General features: G+C 38.4%; 1 long non-coding RNA gene across 1 annotated transcript in view; it reads left to right on the forward strand.

Moving 5' to 3' along the window:
• Positions 1 to 23318, forward strand: part of LOC137657746 (uncharacterized) — a 161672-nt gene that overhangs the window by 27329 nt on the left and 111025 nt on the right. The window contains exon 2 of the long non-coding RNA XR_011047199.1: positions 11922 to 11944. This is a non-coding gene — a long non-coding RNA (uncharacterized lncRNA). The remainder of the gene's footprint in view (positions 1 to 11921; positions 11945 to 23318) is intronic.

Consider the following 23318-nt stretch of genomic DNA (forward strand, 5'->3'; position numbering starts at 1 on the left):
CAAAACTTTAAGCATAAGTATGATAGTAAACAGAACTTGTTTATCTGAAAGAAAAAACCATTAAACACCACTTTAATGAGATACCAAGGTATCAAGTCATAAAAATCTGTATTACAAATCAATCACATTTTTCTCCAACAGTTCTTGAACGTACTCCTCCAAAATGGGGGTGGAGTGTTGGAAAAACCGAAGGCATGGGGGTGGAGTGCTGTACCAGCTCCAACCCAGTCCATTCTTGAGTAGGCTTTGGGCCCAGGGATCGAAGGTCCAGCGATCCCAAAATTTCATCAGTCTCCCTCCTACCGGTATCATTTCACTTGGACTGCCGTCCTGAGGTCTTGCCTCCCTGACCACGACCACCTCTGAATCCCCTTCCCCTTGAGGGGCGCCTAGACGAGCCTCTGGCTGCTCCTCTAGGTTTTGCACGAAAGGAAGAAGACTGTCCTTCGAACGTTGGGGCGAATGTGGTTGACTGACCTGGCACAGCCTGGGGGTACCCACTGAAAGGCAGTCGGGGTTTGTGCCACCATCTGGGGCACTGGAGGCAAAGGCAATTGCAGTTGCTGTTGCTGTCTATAAGGCTTGGCTGGCCGAGATGGTAGCCTAGTCTTCATATTCTTCCTCTTTGGTTGAGGACCCTCATCCGGGGAAGATTTTCTTTTGATAGCCAGGCCCCACTTCTGGAGAAGATTTCTATTCTCCACGGCGGCCTTATCAACAACCTCTTTGACCACATCGGTAGGGAAAAGGTCTTTTCCCCAAATGTTGGAGGAGATTAACTTCCTTGGCTCGTGTCTCACCGAAGCCCCGGTGAACACGAACTCCCTGCAAGCTCTCCTTGCCTTGACGAAGCTATAAAGGTCCTTCGTCACTGTGGCTAAGTGAGACTTAGCCACTACCATGAACATTTCATGGACCTTGGGGTCACTTGCCATCGTCTCGAGAGTAGTCTGATGAGACATTGAGGCAGCCAGTCTTTCTTTTGTCTCGAACTCTCTTCGTAAAAGAGATTCGGACAGCTTGGGGAGGTCTTCGCCGAATTGCCGTCCGGCAATATCAGCCTCCAACTTTCCCACTGAGAATGTCAGATGGACATCCTTCCAGTCTTTGTGGTCCATAGGTAGGGCCAGCGACAAGGGTTTACACTCCTCCAGGGAGGGGCAAGGCTTGCCGGCCTCGACTGCCTTCAGGACAGCCGCAAACCCTTTCTGTAAAAAGGGGAAGGCTCTATCAGGAGAGGACACAAACGAAGGGAGCTTCTTGCTCAATGCAGCTACCTTCGAATTCGAGAAGCCCCTCTCTTTCATCGAGGATGAAAGTAGGGCTTGAGCCTTAGCGTGGTCCATAATAATGACCTCCTTCGGCTCTGTCTCCTCCCTTGAAGCTGGTTCTTTTCTCAGCCGGACATAGCAGTCCGGATATGATGCCTTGCTGGGCCAGAATTCTACCTCCTCTAGGGGAACTGAACCCAGCTTATCCGAGATGACGATCTTTCCAGTCGTCATCGGCATGTGCTCAGCATACCTCCATGGGTTAGCATCTGAGCATATGGGAAGGTCTTTCACATTGAGCCTTTTCCGGGGCCCATGTGATTCTGCCAGGGACTGCATACGCAGTTCCATTGCAGCCGCCTTCTCCTGATTCTCCTTCTGCATTTGTTGGATCATTCCAACAATCGAAGAGAGGGCCTGTCCCAGTTCTACTGGGAGGCCAGCCGATGTTGAGGGGGATAGGCTCCGGCATCTGAACCGGAGTAGCCGACACCTCGTCGACCTCATCCTCTACGACATCCGGGGTTTGAACTTGATCCTGACCTTCTGCCAGGAGGTCTTCTTCCAAACGTTCGTCCAGGTCAGACATCCTGTCACACAACTGGATGTCTTGCATCGCATCTGCGACTTCCTCGTCCACCTGGACTTGATCTTGAAGGATCTCCTCTTGAGGCTGGGGAATCACTGCCTCAGCTGATGCCTGGGGAAAAAGATACGCCCTCATCTTCTCACTTGGAAGATAAGGGCCAGAGGTGTTCTTCTTGAAGCCCCTTACCCAAGTACGAAGCTTTTCCCTAGCTATATCCCTTGATTCCGCCGTTCTAGGGGAATCAAAAGCCTCAGTAATCAGGTTAGTGCATACCGTACATACCTGAGGGTCCCAATACTGGAGATCATCCTTGGAGACAGCGCATGCTGCGTGTCTCCTACAACACTCATGTCCGCAGAGGTTCTTGCTGCGGACATTGCAGAAAACATTTCCGCACTTCGGAGGGTCCTCCTGTAAAGAGAAGAAATTTCCATGAGTATCAAGTGAACTATGTATCACTGGATATGCATAGTATAGCATAACAATTCATAAATGAAAGACACACACTTGTGTTTCCCTCACAACCCATTGCTGCAGCCTTCCAGATAATAAAATCAAAATGGTTTATCTCTACTAGAGTAACCAATGCAAGGTTTCCAGAGGAAACAGGTGGAGCTCACACCTAGGCAATGATTTTAAAATCCTGGATAATAGACGGGGAAGAACTCTGCTTCCTGTCTGAGGGCAACAGCAAAGGGCTGTGCAAGAAAACACAATAGTGTTAGAAGATACAGTGCTGTACCTAAACTTTTACTATAGTTTTCTTCTTACTGTATATGCTATACAGAAGAATAATAGTACAGTATAGGAGGATGTGTGCCGGCCTGCCTTTGCCGGCCGGCACACACCACAATTAGCTTTAAAGTATACTACTTAACAGCTATAGGGCGGCAGCCCTCTGGTTCAAATGCCTGTGCCGGCGGCAGCAGCTGCCGGCCAGCAACAGCCAGTGTTGGCCGGCAATGATTGCCGGCCAGCAACTACACAAGGTAGTACCCAGCTGCCGGCCACACTCTTGGTGACCGGCAGACAAGGACTGACATAAGCCGGCCGGCAAAGGTACAAGACCGATGCCAGCCGGCAGCAAAAGAACCAGAAGACTACACCTGCCCGGCTGCCGGCCTCATAGGCCGGCAGCCGGGACAGGTACAGCACTAGAAGAAAATAGAATGGATGCCGGGATAAGAGTGTACACAACCCCCCAAGCCCGGCAACCGAAAGAGTGCATATAAGGAAGGGGAGAAACTTAATTCAGGCTTCCTTGACCAATGCCGTCCGGCTCTGCCGGCAGGCATGGATGAGGGACCAAGAGAGGTCCGGGCAGCACTCGAAAACATAAGACCCTTGCCGTCCAGCGTCTCTGCCGGCCGGCAATGGGCTTAGTCAATCCAAATCCCAACCTATACTAGGTCCAGAAGTAGAATGACATATGGTACAGTAATACCCCTGCCGGCCAGCTCTGCCGGCCGGCAAGGTACAGTACAGTAATGGCTAGGCCATTACGGAGATAGAGGGGGAAGGGACAAGAGGGTCCTGCCAACCTTGCTTTAGTGACAGATCACCCGCAGCCAAGAACTTTGTCTTAGCCTAAGGGAGATCTAAGGGAAAGGGCCAGCGCAGTAGTATAATACCTGCCAGCTTCCAGAGCACCAAAGCAAGGAAGGCGTTGCTACTCCCAAGGGAAGATTTATCCTCCCCGAGAACAGCAACAGGACTTAGTCTGGTCGATCACAGAAGAAGGAATCATAACTACAGAAACCTTCGATAGTGACCTAAGGGAGCTAAGCTCCCTTTGTAAGTGTTAGGTCAGCGAGGGAGACTCTGCCCCAAGCCAAACAACACGGACTCAGACTAAAAACTCTGTTGTTCTGTCCCTCTTTGAACCAGACTCTGCTGGAACAGGAAGGTACAGTAACACCCTAGTATAGTTTTATCGAAAATAAATTCGGAAAAAAAACCACTTAGGGATAAGCCCAAGGCTTAAACAGAGGGAAAGGGATTGCATACCTTCTCCGAAGAAAAGAAAGCAACCGGGGAGTATAATAAAGTATACTAAGGCTCCATAAGCAATTAGCCTAGGCACCAAGAGAATCGATTACCTAATTCACCGAAACTCTCACGTATACAATCTTGGAAATATTCCACACAGTCTAAAATGTATAAAATATAGCCTAAAGCTTCAATAAAATTTTAATTACACTCGGAAAAACCATAATCATGCATTAAGTACTAGGACCAAACGACTAGGCTACATGGCCTAGCGTAGGCCAGAATGGCGAATACTTCGCCAAATAATACTAAGCACGAAAGGAAACCCTATGTAAAGCTAAATAGCTAAATTTTATTAAGCAAAACAACCAGGAATGTCACTCTGACTAACTAATTTATACCTAGCGAGTGACAGTGTCCAGGACACCTCTGGTAGGCTACGGCTCTTGTATCAAAGATTAATCCTATTAATCACTCAAAATTTTACCAAGAGCCTACATTTATACATAACAGACACTATACTCAACTTATCCGAGGTCAACGAAGACGAAGAAGCCATGAAAAGTTGAATAAATCCAAGATTTGCGAGAAAAACAGGAAAAAACACCGAGTTGTTAAGCTACGCAAAAAGGAATACAGATGGCGCCAGGATTGGCGCCAGGCACGTATACGAATCGGGGGATAGGGAAGCCTTGGGAGCGGCTCCCCTTTTTCTTTCCCGAATTCGTATCTCGTCAATCTCCCTCCTACGAGACGAATCTCTGTTCAGGTCGTAGATTGCCATGTGACGTGTCTAGAATACGTCCTCTGATATGTCGCGATATCCCTTTCTCGAGGGATACTCGCTCCAGGAGTTAGAATTCTGGTACCTTAAGGTAAATTCTCTGGGAATATCGCCGTAGTTGTAATATACCCTAGGAAGCTACCCTATAGGAACTTCCATCAGGACGACATGGCTTGAGCCCAAAAAATGTATTTATATATATGTATATATGATGTATATATGATGTATATACACATATATATACTATAAATATACATATATATGTATGTATATATGTATAATTTATATATATGTATGCATATATATATATATATATATATGTATAAATATCTGTATGTGTATATGTATATATATATATATATTATATATATTGTACCAACCGTGTGTCACACAATTGTACATAATTATTTTGTATATATTATGCTTGTATTCTGCGCTCTTCCCTCGCACTAGAAAGAACCTGAATGATCATGTCTCCGGTTTTGCTCTGTAACATTGTCTGTCTCTCGAACATGTTATGTCCTGTTGCCTTGAGGTTTTGTATATAAAGGAGAGTGTTCCTTAATAAACAACTCAGTTGATTGCATCCTGCCTTTGAGTTCGCAACCCTCTCTCGGCCCGTCACATTGGTGACTCCGGAAGTCGACTCGCTCCCACCGCCTTCCACCCCCCACCCCCTCGCCCCTTCATCGTTGGTACTATGGGGGACTCTACGGCAGTTGGTGCTGCGGCCGCTCCGTTCAAACTTTCATCGTTTGCCAGCGGAGAGGCGTTTTCTTGGTTTCAGCACGCAGAAGTCCAGTTTCGTATCAGGGGCGTGACTCGCTCAACCACCAAAGCGGATTATGTTCTCGCGGCGATACCCGAGGACACCTTCCCAGAAATCTACGACTGGCTTTGTGAACAAGGAGACACCCCAATAGCATATGACGCCCTCAAAACATACCTTCTGCAGCAGTACTCGCCGTCGCCAGCTGCCCGTATAGCAAAGCTTTTTCAGCTCTCGCAACAACCGTTGGGGGACCAAAGGGCTTCGCTTGCCCTCAGGGAAATGACCAGTATCGCTCGCCTTCAACCTGCCGCAGACGGCTCTCCTCGTGAGGTGAACCTACTTCGTGCCCTTTGGATACGCCGTTTACCCGAACCTGTACGCGCTACCATACCCGATATCGATAGTTTACCCATAAAGGACTTGATGACCAAAGCCGACACCCTTATGGACAGCCACTTCAAGACCTCCATCAACGCCTCCACCCCTGACGACGAGGATGCCTATTCAACGTCAACCGAAGCTGACATGAATGCCGTAGGACATACACGCCTACCCCCGTGACGTGCCGAAGCGGTGACAAAGCCGCCCACCACCCACCAATCGCTCGCGCCCCAACGAACGACTTCTACAGCCACTTACTACCTCCCATCCGCCGCAGTTTTGCTACTACCACTTCAGATTCGGGGCAACCGCGAAGAAATATGCCAAGGATTGTCAGTGGCCAAAAATGTGTAAGTAGGCCATCGCTTGTGGCGGTGGCCTCCCGTGTTTCTAATCTTTTCTTTTTACAGGATGCAGGAACGGGCGTGCGATTTTTGGTAGACATGGGTGCTTGTCGTTCTCTTTTGCCAAGGAAACTCTTCAAGGCACGACGTAGTCTGTCTACATCTACCGATGTCCGCTTGGTAGCTGCCAACGGATCTGCGATACCCACCTACGGTTACGAGAACCTCACATTATTGTTGGGAAATGGTAAATTCAATTGGAAGTTTCTCGTTGCTGACGTCACAATGCCAATCTTCGGTGCGGATTTCCTCTCTCATTTCCACCTTCTGTCGATGTCGCCCACCGACGATTGGTCAACGCAGACTCGTACTTGTCGACACCACTCCAACACCACCCTCCTCTGTGACGTCAGTACTGGTAGACCGCGACCTTGGATTCCTGCTCCCATGCGCCGACAGGTGTTTGATTTCATTCACGGCCTTTCACATCCCTCGTGCCGTTCTACTGCACAGCTGCTGAAGGCGAAGTTCATTTGGCACGGCATTTCTAAGGATGCTAAGGATTGGGTCCGCGCCTATACTTTTTGCCAAACTTCCAAAGTACATCGACATACGGATTCAGGAGTGGGTACCTTTCCTTAACCTCAGCGTCGTTTCGCACACATTCACGTCGTCGTTGTAGGCCCCCTACCCACATCACAAGGACATCGTAACCTGTTTACCGTCATCGACCGTTCCACTCGTTGGCTTGAAGCCATTCCCATGGAAACTGCAACGTCCGCCTCATGTACATCTGCCTTACTCTCTGGATGGATTTCAAGATTCGGTATCCCTAAGCATATTACTTCTGACAGGGGAACCACTTTCACCTCTCAATTGTGGACGTCATTAGCGAATCTCCTGGGCATCACCCTACATCAGACAACGGCCTACAACCCCGCTGCCAATGGAATGGTTGAACGTTTTCATCGCACCTTCAAAGCAGCTTTGATGTCCCGCTGCAAGGATTGCAACTGGTTTACTCAGCTTCCCTGGGTCCTCCTGGGACTAAGGACCACTCCTAAAGACGCCCTCGACGTCTCGGCAGCTGAAATGGTGTATAGCAACCCGTTGGTCGTCCCTGCCGAATTTTTTCCTTCTACAACCTCCTCCGACGATCTCCAGTGCATACGTCATGTTGAGGGAAAATTTACTCCGTGCCGCCAGACTTACAAGCCCCCAGCGAAGCATCACATACCAACGGACTTGCACTCTGCAACGCACGTCTTCCTGCGCAACGACACTAGCAAGCCACCACTAACGCCCCCTTACACGGGCCCTTTCCTTGTGATCTGACGCAGTCCGAAAGCATTCCTACTAAACATTCGGGGCAAAGAAGACTGGGTCTCCATTGATCGTCTAAAACCTGCTTATCTTCTGCCAGATGACCCGCCTACAGTTCGCCTCTCTAGATCAGGGCGCCCTATTTAACATGTACAGTATGTCATTTTTAGGGGGGGAGCCATGTACCAACCGTGTGTCACACAATTGTACATAATTATTTTGTATATATTATGCTTGTATCTGCGCTCTTCCCTCGCACTAGAAAGAACCTGAATGATCATGTCTCCGGTTTTGCTCTGTAACATTGTCTGTCTCTCGAACATGTTATGTCCTGTTGCCTTGAGGTTTTGTAGGTAAAGGAGAGTGTTCCTTAATAAACAACTCAGTTGATTGCATCCTGCCTTTGAGTTCACAACCCTCTCTCGGCCCGTCTCAATATACTTGTTTTACTTGTTTTGGGTTTAAATCCAACCCTCCACTGAAGTCGAGTGAACTACATCTCGGGCGGGTCCATATCAATCATCTAACGAAACATTTTCATTATAACTTATAAAGTTCTTTGATTGTAGCATCTTCCAAATCATATGATCTTGTGAGAAGTAATGTCTTTAGTTTCTAATTAAATTCAATTGCTTCCTTTAGGTCCTTCACTTCAGTTGGCAGTTTATTATAATGTCTAGGCGCACAGTAGCTAAAAGCCCTTTCACCAAATTTACTATCTGTTCCTGGTTCAGAATAAATATGTATATCATATATATATGTATATATGTATATATATATATATATATATATATTATATGTATATGTATACATATATATTATATATGTATATATATACATATGTGTATATATATGTGTGTGTATATATATGTATATATGTGTGTATGTATATATATATGTATATATATGTATACTGTGTATACTATATATATATATATATATATATATATATGTATATGTATATATATATATATATATATACATATATGTACATATACATATATATATATATATATATGTATGTATATATGATATATATATATACATATATGTACATATACATATATATATATATATATATGATATATATATATATATATACATATAAATGTATCTATACATATATATGTATCTATACATATATATATATATATATATACATACATGTATATATATACATATATGTATATATACATATATATATGTATATATATACATATATATATATATATATATATTATATGTATATATATATATATATATATGTATATATATGTATATATATATATATATATGTATATATATATATATGTATATATATATATATATATATATACTGTGTGTGCGTATATATATGCACATATATATACTTTAACGCTCAGGGAGAGAGAAGGTACCCATACCCTGGTGAAGGGGTTACCTTGGGAGGTACTCTTGGAAACTACACTATAACACAAATCTGATTTTAGTTAGGAACGGAGGAGGGGTGGAAGGGTTGAATCGAGGTGTGTCTATTTAAGTATTTATACGTAATTGAAAATAATTGTTAGATATTCGAAGTTTCATTCGGGTTTTTGTGAGAATTTATTAAGGTAAATTTAAGGTTTGGTCTTGAGAGAGAGAGAGAGAGAGAGAGAGAGAGAGAGAGAGAAGAGAGAGAGAGAGAGAGAGAGAGAGGGTATGGTGTTATAGTGTTATGGGGGAGTCTGACGAAATTAATTACCTGTAAAATTACTTGTACACCATTTGAGATTTGTATAATGCTTTTGAAATTACTATCACCCTACATAACCTCTCTCTCTCTCTCTCTCTCTCTCTCTCTCTCTCTCTCTCATCGTTATGACAACTCTAAACGACCCTTTTGTAAGGATTTGCAATGGTGGGCTCTTGTAGGTAATCCTATGGAAATCCTTTCGTTAATGTGGATTTAAATTCATCTTTCCCGCCGAAATCCCACTTCCCTTCATGGGATGAATTTCCCTAATTTCAAATGTTCACAAACACCCATTTCTAATACATATGTCCCTTTTGGTAAATGCGTTTATTGGTTGATTATATGGTCGGTGACCCTTTCTCTGACAGGTATAGGGGCTGTTAATCCTATTACCTATGAGATATAGCTATATATATATATATATATATACAGTGTATATATATATATATATATATAGTGTGTGTGTGTGTGTGTTTATATGTACGTATGTTAGTAATATTTTCTCTGATAAAAACTAGAAGCCTTTACATGACAATGTAACAAATTACCTTTTACGTGTCGGATTATGCTAATTACCTCCCTTTTCACCCCCCCCCCCATTCTGGGGTCTCTTGAGTATTGGGTGGACTTCCTGGTGTTTCTAAGGTGGGGTGGGGGGTGGACTCAGTAAAGTTTCAATTATCACGCTTTTTTTTATTACATACATAGATCCAGTTTTTATCAAATGCTACAAGTAATTCAATTTAAGAATGTATTTTCAAGTAAACATAATCATTTAAAATGTTGCAGCATGTTTACAAATTTACAGCGAACACTGTCTAAATATTTTTCGTATATTTAATTTTATCTCTTTTAATGTAATGGATGTTATTTTAATTATTTAATTGCTCGTTCTCCATGCTTCATTAACGTAAGCCTATAATATAAAGAAAACAAGGCCATCTACATCGTACAGTCACCAGTTACTGGTTAAGCCAAGCACCAGGATTGACTAACAATTTACAAAGGAATTTTGGCATAGCTCTCTTAGTGTCCTCGTGTCTGTTAAAACTGACATATATATTATTGTTGGAAAGTCAGTGGGAATCGGACAGTATTTGCCAAATGTTAAGAAAATGTCAGAATTATCTATAAAGGATTCTCTCTCTCTCTCTCTCTCTCTCTCTCTCTCTCTCTCTCTCTCTCTCTCGACCCGTTGTCATCGTTATAGGGCTTAGAGATTGGAAGTTAGATTTCGAAGCCGTAGGGACCTTGTACACACCAGCTTTAGATGACTCGAACATATTAAAAAAAAAAAAATCCTAAAAAAAGTTTACTTGTTAAAAAGACAATTACCTTGTTCATTCTTCTGTAAATTTCCCCCTATGTAATATTTATTACTCTAACTAGAGTTGAAATTTCTATCGCCTAAAAGGCTGCGCTGTATAATATGTTATTTGAATAAGATATCATTAATTAGTTATCAAAATATGTGTGTTAAGCCACTACATATTGAATGTAATGTCAAAATCTTTAAAACTGTGATTCTCGTGTAAATAACATCCAGGAGAAATTGTATCAAATATTCTACAAACATTCCATAGATTTCTGGTATAAGTTACATAGAATAAATGGAACAAATTTTCACTTCCAGAGAAGTGCAATATTTATAGGTTAATATCCTGCACATACATACCACAACCCACGTGAGACATAAATAAACTTATCAACACATCTTTCGAAAAGGCACAAAAACTATATTTTGTTGCTGAATGCTTCTTATTACGATTCTATAATAGAAGAAGATTATATTGGGCTGCAGTGATCAATCATAGATAGAATAATAATTAAATGTTAGTGCGTCCTGCTTCTTACGTAAGATTGAATATTTCGTCGATAAGCTGAGTTATTACATTTTGTATTAGTGTTGTTGTTTGAATAAGCTTTCCAATTGTACAGCATGTCAAATGTCAAAGCTAAAACCTTCACAGTACAATTGACTTCAATTGAGTCATTGTACAGACAGAGGTCTATATCTTGAACCTCATTTTTTTGTATCAATGGCAGTATTTAGAATTTTTTTTTTTTGTGCGTGGAAGTTGCAATTTTGGAAGTATATCAAGTAACAAAGTCATTTGCATAAAAATGAATTTAGGGTTCCAACTGGCAGTATTATAGTAATATTGTTAGTAGCCATAAGCAAACAGTGTACTTCTTAAAACGCTTCCTTGAAGAATACATTCTTCAAGTTTAAAAGTGCTAGAATAGGAAGAGTCGACGACACGCCAGTTAATCATAGAATTCCTGATGTCAATAAAGACAGCCACTCTTTCGTCTTCGATTTCCAAGCTTTTATATAATATCATAACTATAAAAATTATGCTGTAAAGAGCACATGAAATGTGTGTATTTCAAATTAGTATTTCAAGAAAATTGCAATAACCTATTTTAAGATTCACAATTCATAAGAATACCGACATTTACATTGTCATGATGAAGTTCGTCGGATTAGTAAAGAAATGGTTTCTCAATTCGCCTTTCCTTTGTCTTCAGCTTTGGGCTTAAAAGATAGTAAATAGAGCCTTGCCTTTGAAATACGAAGTTGGTAGGTTCCCCTCTTACATTTTTGTCAGATATGTAAAAAACAACGAAATCTTCTTTTCTGAAATAGAATAAAATAACATCTATCCTTTGTATGTAGTGGGATGACTATTGAAAATTTGCGTATAAGCAGTTTCATACTTGATCCTAATCATGTATTTTTTTCCTTTGCAGATTACTTGGCTTTATATAAACAGGTAAGAGGATATCATCGAGAATTTAAAACCGGCTATATTTTTTAATAAAACCAGTCTTTAATGGTGGTCCCCTTGGAGACACGAAGTCGATTTAAAACAATTTTGCATCTAATTCACTATCAAATTTTGTTAACTGTGAATCTAAATATCCTTCTGTGTCTCCTGGTGGTGACGTCTGCATGTGGAAACCTGGCGGTGGTACACATTAAAGGATTTCGGCTCCTTTAATGTAACACAAGCATGTGGCATCAGTACTGACTTGGTTGTGTAGAATGGAACACTTTTCGTATGAAATAGCCTTTTAGTTTCAATGTAAATTATAATTATAATCAATCCTTGCATTTTAGGTTTTTAATTTATTTTAGATTTCTTGACAGGCGTTCGTGAAGCAACATGAAATAATTTTCTTATGCGTTAATTGTATATATTAGATAATGAATTTTGTTTATACAAATGTCTTTTGAAAGCATTGTATAGTCCAAATGTCCTATCGAGGGATCAATTAAATAGGCATTTCCTTGACAAAATATTTCAAAACCGGGTGTCCAAAATATCTAGGAGAATTATTACATATTGTGCAGCCAACAAATCGTGTTGACACGAGAATAGTTACAAATGGTTTCAAATTATTGGTTTCAAGATATCTGTCTACTGTAAGGATCACCTACTGGCTACATTATTTGAAGAGCCCGTGCGTGGCCGCCGCAAGGGCTAGGCAATCTACAAAATAGTCCTAGAGCTTTCAAATATGCTGTCCCAAGACTATACAATAAGTTACCACTAGACATCTGAAATACTGAAGATATTAAGGTTTACAAGCGAAAACTAGAAGACACACTTGTTTTGTAAGTGCTTCAATAGTGTGGATTTGAAAATAAACTAGCAATTTGCTTTGTGAAATGCTGAATGCCTTGGAATGTATACGATAAAATGACAGTAAAAGTCTTGTAAAGAGTAGGGTTACCTTGCAGTATAGGACCAGAAAAGCAGCCCTTGAAGTAAATAAGAAAAATATAAGCATAACGATATAGATTCAGAGTTAGTGGAGGTCTCTGAGTAGATGAAGTAAATTTTCAACCAAGTGCCCCTACTTTTCGGGAATTTATCCACAAATCTGGATTTTTTTTTTTTTTTTTTTTTTTTTTTTTTTTTGCAGTTCAGGGCATAGATATTGAGTATCTGATTATCTAGTCTATCTTGAAATTTTTTGGAGAAATTTAATGATAGGACTCAAATATCACCAATGTTCCTCAGAAATAAACAATAGTTTTCTAAATAGGGAGTTATTCAACAATTGAAGTTTGGTTTCAATATATAAGATTACTTTATAATATCTAATTACTATGGATTTCTTGCCTTTGTTTAGTTCTGCTTGTTGCGACACTCAACATAATTAATTAAAATTTCATGAATATATCTTCCAGAGCACACACACAAATCAAAACAGGTAATTTCAGAATAGTATGTTAAAAATAAAACAATCTTTACGTTTGTTGCATCTTAAAGCAATTTATCAAAGATAAATACATAGCATATTAAAATTATAGAAGATGCAACAATATGTAGAATAATTATTCCGGATTTGATTGATAAATATAAGGAGAAATATTATCTGATTTAGGGTAATTCTAGGGCTTGTCTAGGGTACCTAGGGATGTATTTTCCGCCTGTGAAAGATTCATTTTAGTCATAGACTTGGAAAAAGGAGGACCAGGGTTTTTAACTAGTGATTTTGTAAACAATGGAATCAATGGGAATAAGAGCACACTTTCCAGGTTTATTTTTCTGACGTTTTTTCGAATAACCTTTACTTTCAACTCTAGATGTTTGAATAACCAGCGATTTTCTTACAAAGACTTAAATTTGTCAAGGAATTTTTTATTGATGCTCTGACAATATCTGTGAAAGGTTATTATACTGAGATTTCTCAACCGTCATTTTATGGTATTGGGGTCCATGGTATGAACACTACTGTAAAGTTAGTTTAATCGTAGTTGTTGGTCAAGGAAGACACAGTGTCTGGTTCTAGGCATAAATTTCTTTTTAACGTCAGTGATGAAATTGAAAGGGCCGTATTTTCATATTTCATCAATATCTTATAAAATTACAATACTGGGTTTTAATTACTTATTCCGATTTGATATGGGAGAAAAGTTTATTTTTTTCATATTTAGGATTTTTAAACTGTTGGCGATGAAATATTGTAAAAGACTGCTTAATTTATGCATATTTTGCCTTTCAAAAGCGTAAGAAGGATCTGTGAATTTTGTAATGTGTAGGTTATTTATTTTGACACTATACATACACAAAATAATTCATTAGTTGATATACAAATAGTCAGTGAATTCTTTAACGTACACAACATAGGTATAACATAAATACAGTACTTCATTATTTTACTAATAGACAAAATCAGCTTTTTGCCATAACTCAGCTTGAACATATACAAGTACATAGAAATCAATATTTTACTTCAAAAGATGTTTTCCTCATCTAATCACAAAACATTGTCTCCTGCAGGACCTACACCACCAGCTTATCATGAATACATACTTGGGTATTTAACGTATACACACAGTCCCTGATAAGAAGGCTATACACAGTTATTTATATCAAATATTTTTCTATAGTCTCACTAAACGGCAGCCCTAGGCAATTCAGCATTCATGCAGCTTTGAATTTTTGTTAAATGAATGATTTCGAAATCTTTTAACGTGGTGCCTACAACCTAGTTAGGCAGCTCCCATTGTGAGCCACGCCCACCAGTTTCTCTCTCTCTCTCTCTCTCTCTCTCTCTCTCTCTCTCTCTCTCTCTCTCTCTCTCTCTCTCTCTCTCATAGAGGTTCAAAATTCGTATAGGTATAACAATATTTGTAGACTATAACAACCTCTTCACCCTAGCACAAATCAGTCAAGTTGTAACGGATACAAACTGGAATTATAGAAAAAATACAACACGGCTCACTGTGGTATTTTCTTTAGATACTAAATAGCAAAAAAAAAAAAAAATGGAACAAACTTCCAGCGGATGTAGTAAACAGTAACATGGTAAACGAATTCGGGGATGAGTTAGACAAGATCATAAAAACACTCTAAACGTTTAAACTAATTCCCTCTACCCAAGAACAAATGAGGTCTCCGTGGATAGGCTAAAAAATCTTTGAAACATCCAAAATCCTTGTAACTCACGCACTCACTCTTTTCATTTCAGTTATTTAACAAATATCCTTTTAGTACACATGTAAGTTTCACGTCTGTGTCCCGCCGAAGTACTGCTTGGGTCAGACCTGTTTGATTTTGGTGCCCCAACTACGTTGTTAATAACAACTTTGCAATATTTTTAACTCAGAGCAAAACTAACATTGGTAACCTATGACATCAGCAAGGAGTTCCATGGTCTGTGAATTTACAAGATTATTTTATAAATAAATTCAAGGACATTTTCTTTTACTAGAACACAAGAGTCCTTTTACAAAGCCAACCCAGCGCCGAACATGAATCGCATTACGCTTGTGGCACTTTGTCTGATTCTCAGTTGATCCCATTTTTGTTTAATAGATTAAATACATCCATATATAATTCGGTTTCGATAAGTACCTCTCTCTCTCTCTCTCTCTCTCTCTCTCTCTCTCTCTCTCTCTCTCTCTCTCTCTCTCTCTCTCTCTCTCACACATTAATACAAAGCGCTTCGGGACTGTTAATAGGGGCGTAATTCGAAATAGAGCATTCATATAGCAATAAACTTGCGTTTACACGACCAATGCTTACAATAAGGGTAGTTTTCCTGGTTCTATCATAAACGGATCATCCGTGCATCCTGCAGGACTTACAAGATTTGTTTTTCGTATTTCATTCTTTTAATAATGTAGCGAATGAAACGGCGTAGTTTGTGTTATTGCCAAATTTACTCTGTCGTAGAATTTCGAGAACAAAAATGTCTTCACCTTCTTGAAAGTCTTAATTTTATTGTCAGTGTCACACCCCTTTCCCTTTACTTAGAGGAATATGTCTGGCATTTGGAGTGTAATTACACTTTGATGATTAGCTAATTAAAGTGAAACAGGTTTCATATCAATTGTTTACATCGTGTTGATAAGAAGAGAGTGAGTGAGTTACAAAGAATTTGGATGTCTCAAAAATTTTAGTCCATCCGGGGAGACTCCATTTGCTCTTGGGTAGAGGAATTTAGTTTGAACATTTATAGTCAAGTAGAAGTATGGCTAAAAATTTGGTTTCGCTCACCCCATAGTGCGCCAAAGTTTTGTCTTGGTTTTCTGAGGAATATTTTCAGTCTGGATGTAGAGTGAAATTGTGGTATCACTTTTTTACAGACCGATTTTGTATATCATAGTTTAAAGCTGAAAATCATGACGACAACGTTGACACTTTCACATTAACCTACTTGCAGAATTGATTGTGAGAAAAGTTTTTACTCTATACGTGTAAATGAGGTAGCCTGTTCATTTTAAAGCTATTAATCTCCGCTTTTTATCAAGCACAATATCAATTCTGTAAAACAGAAAATTTCTCCATAATTGGTGATGAAAACAAACTAAATTATGTATCAATTGACTCGATGGCCAATATCCATCATTTTCAGTTTAACATTTATCATATTTTAAAAATCTTACAAGATTAAATGAAACATGGTATTCATATTGAAAGCTTCTTAAACCATCTCTCAAATCGCCTTATTCACTCAGTAAGATTAAATCTTTTCCTGTATTTTGTGCTGAAAGATAAGTAATTTTGAAAACAACAGTTGATTTGAAAATCTGCTTAATTATAGTCCTCATATCATCGGCAATATACCTCAGTATATCAAAAATTAAAGATAGTGTTTTCTGGGCCATAAGATTAGATGATATTAATAAATGTAATAAAAAGTTTATTTCATTAGTTTATTCATATACTATTTAGTAATACAATATATCTCATTTCCTATTTAAAAAGAGAAAACTTAGAAACTGAAATTTACGTGAAAGCATTTTTTTTTTTAATGTATTATGGGCAGTAAATAAAAAAGGTATTGTGACGGGCCAATAGTAGGTTGTGACTCAAAGGCGAGATGAAAGCAATTGTACTTTTTTATAGACACATTGAGTATATATACACACTCCTAACGTTTCCAGAGGCCGTGCAATAGTGTTTTTTTTTTTTTTTTTAAATAAATCCTAAAATAACTGATGGATTTCCATGATATCAAAGCAGGGAGCGCTTCATACAATGGCCTAATTTTGGGAAATACTGTGCATTGCCAATTACGTTTCATTAACTTTTTTTTACTTAAGAAGCCAGTCTTAGCCACCCACACATTCGCAAAGTGATGACGTCCCTCAGTGACGTTGTTATAACGTTTCTTCCCCTGTACCTCCCATCCCCCGAATTGTTTAAATGCCTGTTTAACTCCATGGATAATTGTCATATGACCTACCCCAAGCAATACGAAATTCTTTGTCAGTAAAAGTTCAGCATACCTGGTAATGTGATTCGTGACTTTAGACTTTACCTAAACACAAGACCAACCTTTTATATCTTACCCACTCACTTACATTGAAGATCAATAATGAGAATTATGATAGGAGACGAAAGAAGCCATGCTAACCCTACACTTTGCACTTCAAGCGAGTGTTGGTAAAGCAATAGAAATATAGTTTTCCTTAGGTTAAGCCGTAGGACTCATTCTTCCATACAACACAGGTTACTCGATACATCAATTGCCAGGAAGAAAATGACAGAGAGCATTGTTTGATATAATTCATCACATCAATTTCACCAGAGAGAGTAGCTTGAATTCCTTAGAAGGTAGACTTCTAAAAGATGTTTCATATAAGGGCATTGACATCGGCCATTTGATAAATTTTGAAATCACATATATATATATATATATATATATATATATATATATATATATATATATATATGTGTGTGTGTGTGTGTGTGTGTGTGTGTGTGTGTGTTCATACATACATAAGATTTATTATATTTCAACCTATAGTTTTATGAATTTATTTACGTTATAAGTACCAGTACCTATTTTTGTTACTTAAAAGGTATGTGACAAATATCATTGCGACTTTGTCACTGGAATTATACCAGACTTCAATTAATGAACCAGTCAACCTTACTTTGAGAAATCCATTGACATTGTCTACATGCCAAGCTGATATACTCGTATCAAAGTATTCATTAGCTTTGCTTTTCCAAAATAATGTTATCACCAATTGCTGGAAACCACAGATTAAGAGGGATGAAAAAAAAAAAAAAAGAAATAAGAAATGGACACTTATACATTTTACTCATCATCACTCACAAGGAAAAAAAATTGTTTTCTATTTCTACTAATGTTTTTATTTCATTTTTTTATTTTATTTTATTTTTTAGTCGCAGATATAAAATTTGTAGGAGTCCGAGTAGAATATCTCTGTGTGATCACACTCCTGTTTTAAACCTCTTCTATTATGTTTGATAATTTGTGTTAACCATCTAATCATTGTCTTCCACCGTCTTTCCTAACAGGGATTTACTCGGTAGCCTAATAACAATGTGAATGAAGGAAAGAAGGCAAGAAGGAAGGGGGGGGGGGAGTACTAGGATAGCCATAGGTGTAAACATCGAAGGAGGGTTGGGGGAACCTCTGAGTCACAGTTACGTGATTAAGTAACACTTCTTCGAAACGCTCTGAAGGAAGGGGAGAAGTTCCTCTTTTTTTCTAAGAGTAAACGGGTTAATTAAGCACATCTGTCAATTCATTGTACCACTAAAAATTAGGCCAATGTTTGAAACATTCATTGCAGTAGTTTCATGGAAATTCATAAGCCGGTTTGTTAGATATTTGGGAAAAACACTATTACACGGCCTCTGGAAACGATAGTAGATGTCTCAAAGATTTTAGTCCATCCGGGGAGACTCCATTTGCTCTTGGGTAGAGCAATTTAGTTTGAACATTTATAGTCAAGAAGTATGGCTAGAAATTTGGTTTCGCTCACCCCATAGTACGCCAAAGGTTTGACTTCATTTTCTGAGGAATATTTTCAGCCGGGATGTACAGTGAAATTGTGGTATCATTTTTTTACAGACAGATTTTGTATATCATAGTTCAAAGCTGAAAATCATGACGACAACGTTGACACTTTTACATTAACCTACTTGCAGAATTGATTGAGAATTTTTTTTTACTCTATACGTGTAAGTGAGATAGCCTATTCATTTGAAAGCTATTAATCTCAGCTTTTTGTCAAACACAATATCAATTCTGTAAAACAGAAACTTTCTCAATAATTGGTGATGAAAGCAAACTAAATTATGTGTCAATTGACCAGATGGCCGATATCCATCATTTTTAGTTTAACAATTATCATATTCTAAAGATATTACGAGATTAAATGAAAAATGGTATTCATGTGAAAGCTTATTAAATCAGCTCTCTAATAATCGCCATATTCACTCGGTAAGATAAAAACTTTTCCTACAATTGGTGCTATAAGTAATTTGAAAGCATCAGTTGATTTTAAAATACGCTTCATTACAGTCCTCATATCATCATATGCAATATACCTCAATATATCAAAGATTAAAGATAGTGTTTTCTAGGCCATAAAATTTAATTTAGATATTATATTGATAAATTTAATAAAAACAGGTTTATTCATAGTAATACAATGTCTCATTTCATCTTAAAAAATTAGAAACAAATTTATGTGAAAGCATAAATATTTTCCTTAATATTGTGTTATAGGCAATGATTTAAAATGGTATCTTCTCTCACAATCATATAACATTTATTATTGAAAATATTTCTTATCTCTTAAATTCATGAAAATAAAATCTAATTGGTTGGCCTATAGTGACAACATAAATACACTTCATGGTAACTTGATATTCATATATTCAAATAGAAATGTTATTTCAGTTCTTGCAGATTAAGGTCATTCATCATCATTCGATTCACTATTACTTATTTGATGAGATTTAAATGTATTGAAGCAATCTTCTCCTCCCATACACAAGCAAGCCTCAGTGCATGGCATCTCATGTACTATGACAAAGATGTCTTTTGCATTGAGATTTCTGACATTTGCATGCAACTAGATAAATGAGACCTTTTGGAGCTGGCTCCCTTGTCATCAGTGCAAGTTGAAGTTTCCCATGTTTCAAAATCCATCCAGAAACAGTGGGTGGCGGCAAAATTTGAAGTTTCTGGAGTGATCTTTTCCGTAGAAGCACTTGGTAATTAGCCATCTGGATATGAAGCAATAGACTGTCAGTTGCTAGTGGCAAACTCTCCTTTCGTTTTTTCTTCTGACGAAATTACCAATGTCGATTATCATTAGAAGTTACACCTGCTTGTTGGTTAGCTGCATGTTTAGAGCAAATTAATATTTCACAGGTTTGAATTACTAGATCATAAGCATTCTCACAATTGCCAAGGCGAGACAGCCCTTGCAGAAAATAAGATTTTTTTTATTAGTAAGTCAATTGGTCTTTTTTTTTTCACAAACCAAATAATGTGCTTTTACTATCACAACCAGTCAGTGCGTGAAAACCAAGAAGGACATTGCATAAGCCAATACCAAGGTTTATAGCCTCATTGATAAAAATATAATGATGCTTGTACTTCACCTCAGTTTCAAACCATAGTTTTCTACATCTAGTCTCATTACAAAATTAGGTACACAGAATAAGAATATCTGTGTCAGGTGACTGGACTATGATTTGTTTAAACCAGGCAGGAGCATGTGTTTTATGTAAAACAAGTTTGGTATCAGCTTCTTCATGGTCTGCTTCAAGTTCAGGCACAGTTTCTCTATGTCTATTTGTAATCCTCAGAGCTTGTGTTCCTGTGTCAAAACCTCCTGCAAGAATCGGTTAATATTCAGGTTTTATGTGTTCGGCTAACTCACACCATTGCTTATAAAGGAAAGCTGTCAAATTTGCCTTGTTCTTAGGATTTAATATGTATTTGCTCCATAGCTTTGGAAGGGGTGTTTGGCGGCCTTGAATTATATACACGTGTGAAGTAGCTGGATTCCTTCGCAGCCGTTCACCTTCTTTGATGTACCCCTCTTTTTCATATCTATCAAAAATAGCATCTACACAAGTACAGCCAATATGCCCAAGCTGAGCAGTTATCAATTTTGTCTGATAATTGACCAAATGTGTTAATTTCTTATCACTAGATCTTATTTTCTGAATATCGGACATTGCATCAATGAGAAATGCAGTGTTTTCCCCTTCTGTATGGGCCAGTGTTGAGCTTGCATGACTGTTTTCTAACTCAGCCATAAGGGCACTTTTTAAACCTTTAATTAGAGTCCCATCCGCATGAGCCAATGCAAAAGGTACAATGGTAAGTTCATATGAGAGCACATGTTTCAAATTAATTTTATTGCTATTGACTTGTCAGCAAATTTCTTTTTAAAAGATAACTTTGCAAATGTTCCTATTTCCAATTGACTCAATGGAGACCAAAAACTCTGTCATTTGTATTCAGTCTTTCTTGAATAAAAGAAGAAAGCTGTTTCATTCCCAAGTCTTTGGCTGATACCAATCGTTCTGCCATATCCTGAGACATTACTAGACCAGAAGCAATTTTTGTTAGGGGTTGACTTTCACTCTCATGCTCATTGATTAGCTAAAACGAATTAGTTATCTTTCTACTTGTAAAAACAAATTATTTTTTTTTTGGGGGGGACATCAGCTTTACCTCTGGTCACTAGGGTTCTTGTTGATTCTCTGTGTTCCAACTATTTCAGTATTTTCTATTCCACACAATTTTTTGGTTGCAGCGGTAATAGCAGCTCTTTCATGGTTAGTGAGAAACCATGTTTCCAATGCACCTGGTTTCTGTGTGATCCCATCAATACCACCTTTTTATTTAGTTCAAATTGATTGATTGTTTTATACTTAATTTTTTAATTAGGCGCATTTGCACGGACTCGCAGTGGTGCCATTTTAGTTCAGAAAAGTTTTCTAATCGCTGATTGATTGGACAAAATAGTTCTGATCAATCAGCTAGCATGAAACATTTTCGTGCTAAATGGGTACCCCTGCGAGTCAGTGCAAATGCGCTTCATTAAAGAAAAATAAAAATGGCTATAGTGCCAGGCTATCAGGCCATGCCCGGCTGAGGGGTAAGAGGTTCTACTCACTGAAAGATCTCCATTTATGAACTGGTCATATGTTTCGGTGTTTATCACAAAGTTGATGCATATCTGCCAGATGGCATAAAAATATGGCAGCATCCCAGCTGTGGCTGATAAATGTACTTCCTAATTACCTTGTCTCTCAGCATGAATAATATTACGCGATATCCGATTCATGTCAAGATATATTATCCAAAATACAAATAGTTTAGATTTCTGAGCTCCATGATTTCTGAATCTTTCTAGAAGAGCTGCTATTTCTGGCATATATGTGCAAAGCTCATCAAATCTTTCAACGAAATTTGATTTTCCCTATAAGTTATTCAAACATGAAGCAAGTTTCATGGTGATTGACTCTGAATGACTCTGAATCAATGTTTGGAAAACCATTTTCCTCTTCTATTTTGCACTACTCCCTTAAAATATGCATCTGATTGGCTGTCTCCATAAGTGGACTTCATACAGCCTATCGCCAAAATGCGTCCAACTCGACTCTTCAGGGTCACCAAAATATTCATTGTGTGAGGTCTTGGTCTTACGTAGCACTAAAATACTCTTTTCCTATTGGAAAACTGAGTTTACACTGGCTATGTTAGCACTGCCAGTCACGGTAACAATTTTGACAGTTATTCATCATTTGTCGGTAGGGTTTTTATACGACTTAACGATCATATCAACATGTTAGGCAGCCATTTAAGGCCAACAATAGACATGTGAGGTTTTTAGGCCCTGCAAATATACTCTTATACTTCAGGCAAACCATAAGTTAGTGCTTAATACAATATTCCGTCAAAATTATAGCATTGCTGTACGCTCGTGCAAAAGCTGAGACTAGCTATCTTTTACCGCCAATTACGGGATCATATTAATTCAAAATACCTTCATATGTGACTTTTTGAAATGCTCAGGTCAACAGCTTTCAAATTAACATATATCGAACCTGTAATTTGAAAAGATATTTCACAGTTTAAAACTTAATTATCTTAAACCGATATCGTCTAATAGCTTACTACACGAGGCTTCTCAAATAATGACCTGGGGATCATAGATATTATATAGCAGTTAATGAGGAATGATATTATCAATCAAACCTAAGCACTCGGGTATCAGCGGAAATTTTCAGACTTATGCCTAACATCTCTTTATATAAATCGGTCTGTAAAAAAAAAAAAAAAAAAAAAACGGTCTGCATAAGGGAAAAAAAAACCTTTGGTGCACTATGGGGTGTG

Source organism: Palaemon carinicauda, chromosome 18 (assembly GCF_036898095.1).
Source record: "Palaemon carinicauda isolate YSFRI2023 chromosome 18, ASM3689809v2, whole genome shotgun sequence".
NCBI lineage: Eukaryota > Metazoa > Arthropoda > Malacostraca > Decapoda > Palaemonidae > Palaemon > Palaemon carinicauda.